Consider the following 6,234-nt stretch of genomic DNA (forward strand, 5'->3'; position numbering starts at 1 on the left):
GCAAAATATTCTCATCTTGTTAGTATTATCTTGACAGTGAATAATCTATTCTTGTTTTGTATAATACTGTTCCTTAAATCGCTATTGCATTATACGCTACAAAATTTCTTGTTCAGATCCTTACCAGCTAACACACACTAGAGATGCCACTGTGCATGCATGTATACCTATTCTGTCTCTGTATACTTGATTGTCAGAAAAGGTGATAAGCAGCAGCAGCTCACTTTGGACTTAACTGAAACTATACAACCCTCTATAAGCCTGTATTTGATAGCATTATTGATACAAGGGATACATAGTAACCTTTAAACTGTACAGGATCTTTGTAAAATAGAAATTGCCATTGTGGTCTGATCATGCCCTCAGTCTGGGATAAATCTAAAGTAACTCCACTGGAATCAATGTATTTATTGATTGACATGACATGGAAACTGAGTGCAATTTAACTTATAAATAAATTAAAGAATCACTGAAGGTGTGAAGAAGATGCTGCGTGCAATTATGCAATATTTTTCATATGAACAGGCCAAAAGTGAGGCACGGGCCCTTGAACTAAAATTACCTTAGTGTTAATTAGAAAAGAAACGATCCTTACTTGTTTCTTCTAAGAGGCAAGTCACATATTGTCATATTCCAGGTTATGCAGTAAAACTAAAAAAATTGTATGTAATTAATTTGACAATATCTAAATAGTAGACTGCTGTACCCAAATGGAAGATATACATAAGTACATTGTATACAGAAAAACTGGCTCGGACATACAAAATTTTATGTTCGTTCTCTAAAGTAAAAGCAAGACATTTGGGATTATCAAAATGCACTGCGAGTCTTTGAAATTCCCGTCGTTGCAAAACTGCAAAACTGGCCTGTGGCCACGAGAGGGCAGAAAGAACATTCCTTGTAAAGCTCGATTTTGGGGAGAACCATGTGTTCCCTTACAGAACCTGGCCTCTAAATTGCCCTAAGAGGCTGCTGAAGGAGTTAGGAAAATGCAGACTACACAGTTAGCTTTACAAAAGCTATCTCATGAACTTTCAACGTTAACAAAGTCTGGCCATATTCAACTTTCCATTTTTAAATAACTATTCCTAGAACAACTAAATTAAAAAAAAAAATAACCACAATGGCATTTGATGTAAAGCCTGAAAAGAGCATTTCTTGAAGTGTGTATTAAGCTGTGTATCAATGCTTTCTAACTTTTGCCTTTTAGCACTGTCTTAAGGATAAGAATATACAACATTTCTCACTTAAATAAACAGCTTGCTTTGGCTCTTTTTGGATCCAAATGCACATTTAGTTCTCACAATATCATGGCTACCAAAATCAGTGATAAGTCCAGAGAATGACATCTCAGTCCTCTTCACTGAAATGCTCACATCCCTCTATTTTCTCCACCACAACTAGGGCAAAAATATGAATTAGAGAAATTACTTTTCTCCGTATTTAGCTGAGCTGGCTTCACCTTTTCTCAGCCCATCGCCATGTAGGTAACAGAAACACAGCTTTAATCAGTTGGAAATGATCTTTCTATTTTCTCTTTCCACTGGCTGCATCACATTACACCACCTGAAGCATATTCAGTTCAGCATGGAGGGCGTACTGGTTTAATAACTGCCTCTGCAAATCTTCATCTTTTCTGCATTAGTCAATGGCAAGGTTAAAAGAGCTCTGACCTGAGATCATACATCTTCCAGAGCCAAACACAAATGACTAATTTATCTGTCTGTCAGAGCCATCACGTTATTCCCTGGGAGCTGAATATTTTGCTGAAGAAGGCAGATTATGCTTCCAATTCAAGAGATGCCTTGTTGCAAGGCTCCTTCCCCTCTTTGCCCCACAAAAAGGGATAGTTTTCTTTATCCCACTTTCCACATAACTGCCACAGCATGGGGACACCTTCAACAGCCCTTGATTCTGGGACTGTAGGAGCAAGCAGTCAATAGGGGACTGGGGTAAGAGAGGAAAACTGTGGGCAAGGTCTCAAGAAAAGCCATAGAGAGGTAGAAATGGAAGGACTACATGGGGAACTCACTGCAGAACATCTTTAATATGCTTGAGTAGATAGCTTAGTAAAGTTGTCAGGCTTGTAATTGTCATTTTTAGGATTGGGTTGAGGTCACCTTTTCTTAGGTTTCCTGAATAGCCTGGGAAGAATCCTTAAATGATCATGCTTCTTAATGCCACCTCATTTCTGCTTTTGCCTTCTGACTTCCACAGCATTTTAGAAATAGAACTGGTTGTGAAAAGCTTATTCTCTATATTCTTCACAACATAAGATGGGACCAAAAGCACAAGAGTGTTTGAAAAGCCTTTAAAACACACATACACAAGTCTATGGGCCCTGGTGGCATGAGTGCTGAGGGAGGTGGCTGATAAGATCTCGAGGCCATTCTAAACGCTGAACAATCATGGCAACTGGGAGAGCTATGTGAGGACTGGAAGAAAGTAAATGCCATTTGTATCTTCAAAAAGGGCAGGAAGGAGGCTATGGGCTGGTCAGCCTCACCTCCATCCCTGGGAAGGTGACAGAACAACTCATCCTGAAAAGCACTTCCAGGCAGATGAAGGACAAGAAGGTCATTGGGAGTAGTCAGCAGGGATTCACCAAGGGGAAGTCATGCTTGACCAACCTGATGACATTCTATGATGAAATGACTGACTTGGTAGACAAGGGGAGAGCAGTGAATATTGTCTACCTTGACTTCAGTAAGGCTTTTGACACTGTTCCCCACAAAATCCTCATAGAGTAGTTGATGAATTATGGTCTGGATGAGGAGACTGAAAACTGGCTGAATGGGTGGGCCCAGAGGGTGATGATCAGTGGTACAAAGTCCAGGTGGAGGCCAGTAACAAGCAATGTACCCCAGGGGTCAATATTGGGGCCAGTCCTGTTCAATGTCTTCATTAATGATCTGAATGATGGGGCAGAGTGCATCCTCAGCAAGTCTGTTGATGATACAAAATCAGGAGTGGCTGATACACCCAGAGGGTCATGATGCCATCCAAAGGGACCTCAACAGGCTAGAGAAATGGATTGACAGGAACTTCATGCAGTTCAACAAAGGTAAGCGCAAAGTCTTGCATGAGAGGAGGAACAACCCCAGGCACCAGTACATGCTGTGGGCTGACCAGCTGGAAAGCAGCTTGGCAGAAAAGAACCTGGGGGTCCAGCCAACAACATGCCTCACTGCAAAGGCCAGTGGTATCCTGGACTGCATGAGGAGGAGTGTGCCAGCAGGTTGGGGGAGGTGATCCTTCTCCTCTACTCAGCACTGGCAAGGCCACACCTGGAGTACTGTGTCCAGTTCTGGGCTCCCCAGTACAAGGGAGAGATGGACATACTGGAGAGAGTCCAGTGAAAGGCCACTAAGATGATGAAGGGTCTGGAACATCTCTCATATGATGAAAGGCTGAGACAGCTGGGACTGTTTAGCCTAGAGAAGAAAAGGCTCAGAGGGGATCTCATTAATGCGTACAAATATCTGAAGGGAGGGTGCAAAGGAGATGAAGCCGGGCTCTTTTCAGTGGTGCCCAGTGACAGGACCAGAGGCAATGGGCACCTACTGAAACACAGGAGGGTCCACCTGAATGTAAGGAAACACTTTTGACTGTGAGGGTGACTGAGCACTGGCACAGGTTGCCCAGAGAGGCTGTGAAGTCTCCCTCCTTGGAAACATGATCCTAGGCAGCCTACTTTAGGTGGCCCTGCCTGAGCAGGGGTTGGACCAGATGACCTCCAGAGGAGAGGTCCCTTCCAACCTCAACCATTCTGTGATTCTGTGATTTTGTGATATCCGTCCTTCCCTGAGCCCTCTGTCACATCAGCACAGAAGAGCCACTGTAGCCTGATAAGGGAGCTATACAGAGAGGTATCAGGGACCTTAGTCCTCCCAATTAGTTGTTTCCCAAAGAAACTCACTAACCGGGTGGCAGAGATACATCCAACTTAGGTACCGATAGATTTACATGTGGGGTGACCTCTTCTGCATGAAGATTTAGAGGGCAGAAGTGATGTCCTAAGCCTTTTTACTCCAGTCAGCACACCCTCTGTAATAACAACTAAGACAGATCATTCCCATAGTATCTTAAAACCACAAATCTAAATCTTCCATAGTATTTTTTTGGAAGGAAATAATGAGTTTTTCAACAGCTGAATAATTAATGAAATGAAGGAAAAGATTCTGCTGAGCCTTTCCATACATTCAGCTGTAGACTAAGATGAAGCATGAAAAAGAAACACTAAAAATATTTTTTTCAGAGTATATTAAACTTTTGAACTCTGGGAATTACTGATACAGCTATATCACTTGTACATGGCACAAACATTAAAGTGTAGTTCACTTTAATGTGATGGCCAAGCCATCCATGTTAAAAACAAACCACTGGCCCAAAATCATAATAAACCAATTACTGGCTCCACTGGATAATAATAACACGACAGTGCATTTAATAGGTATTCAGAAAAGCTATTTATATATTATCACTTGCCAAAAGACTTGCTTCCAGGTTTTTTCACGCTGCTTTTCCAAGAAAAGTAGGACCTCCAGCTAATTTTGCCCTGTCTGGTGAAAGAAACAACAGAATAAAAACACTCTTTTCAAACGTATCCATTTATTTTGACTCCAACTCAACTCAAACAAAAACCACATTGAGAGAAAAGGTCAGCAGAAGAAAGTAAAACAGATCAAAATCTATCACCATGTCTGTCAAACATAGGAAGGCAGAAACATCCAGCAAGCCAACTAACCAGAATCCAAGCTCCACCAGTGGCCAGGTGCAACTGTTTCAAAGGATGGTGTGAAAATCCCACCCAAGACCTAAGCAAAGAATATTGATATCTCCGAGAATGGGAATAAGAGGTGGCAATTCACAGAAGTCCTGCTGCTGTGCTGCCTGCCTTATTTGAAATGTTCTAAGCTCAGCCACTTTGTCAAGAATTGAATGGACACCCACAGGACTTCACTCAGTTCTTCCCAATTGAATTTTCTGTAACAAACTGGCTTTTGGCTTGGCTTGTGGCTATATTTACTGCTTTATTCAGGAGGAATTCAGGAGGTAAAACAGCCTATCACCTGCTTGTGTCTTGGATCCCAGCTCCCAAGCGTGTTCTAACATCCTCCCCTCTCACACACTAGGTAACCATCGGCTGGTATCACCAGCTGCCTCATTCTGTGTATCACCCCAAAAGATCCCCAACACCCTCTCACTCTGATGTCAAGTACTACAGGCCAAAGCATACTTACAGTGCACTGCACTGAATGAGAAGGTAGGCTTAGTTCACAGATCTGCTCTGCACAGTTTCCTGGGTCTTCTGAAGACAGACAGACAATAAAGCTTGGGAGGAGAGAGGCTACTCCCTAGATGTTGTCTCCTGCTTTGGAATAATATCTTTTTGGGGTTTTGTAAACACAATATTTGAAAGGTTGTTACATTTAGAAATTAAGTTTTACTTAGGTATCATTCCTCAGGACAGAAATGTATCATTTTCCTGTACCCTCCTGCCTTCCCCCACTAGAAGCTTCTCCTCATCAAAAGGCTCGTAGTGAGATAATTCATTCTCTTAGCCATGGATTTCTGAAAGCTCTGGGACTGAAATGTGAACGATCGTGTTTCCTGCTTTGGAGAGGCATCATCCTGGAAACTAGTGATTTCCTTTGTGGGTGATTTCCCCTGGATCAATAAGGACTTGGGACTGTGGTCCTCCCAGCACCAGGCTCCACCTGACTTCATCATCTTTCTCCTACTGTTATCCTCTCCTATCTATTGCCAGCCCTCTAGCCTGAGTGGCCTCACTGAGCTATAACCCCCTTGGCTTCTTCTGCCAAGGCACTGGGCCAGTTTGCCAGGGAACAGAACTGGACAGACAGTGGGTGTCCTTCTGCATGCATTGGACTGTGTCCAGAGAGTGTTGTTCATAGGGTTGCCTTGACCCTCGGTCCGGATCCTACTGCTAAAGGTAGGTGTCAAGGGCTGGGAACTCGAGGTTCCCAAGCCAGCCACCTGGAAGTGCTGTGCAATGAACTATGTTTCTGGGGCTGAAGGCAGGTTTTAGGATTTGTGTGGTGGCTTTGGACTAGTGCAGCTGCAGGGACATGGGACATATGTGTTCAGAACCCTTTTGATGAGGGGGTATGGACTGCTACCTATAAGTGGGGCTGGTGTTGGTATGATGAGTAAGACTGCAGATGGCCGTAAGTCTGTATGAACATTGTGGATTTGGAGATGAATGCAGTC

Source organism: Nipponia nippon, unplaced genomic scaffold, assembly GCF_047370975.1.
Source record: "Nipponia nippon isolate SJK-2023a ecotype South Korea unplaced genomic scaffold, ASM4737097v1 scaffold_1, whole genome shotgun sequence".
Lineage (NCBI taxonomy): Eukaryota > Metazoa > Chordata > Aves > Pelecaniformes > Threskiornithidae > Nipponia > Nipponia nippon.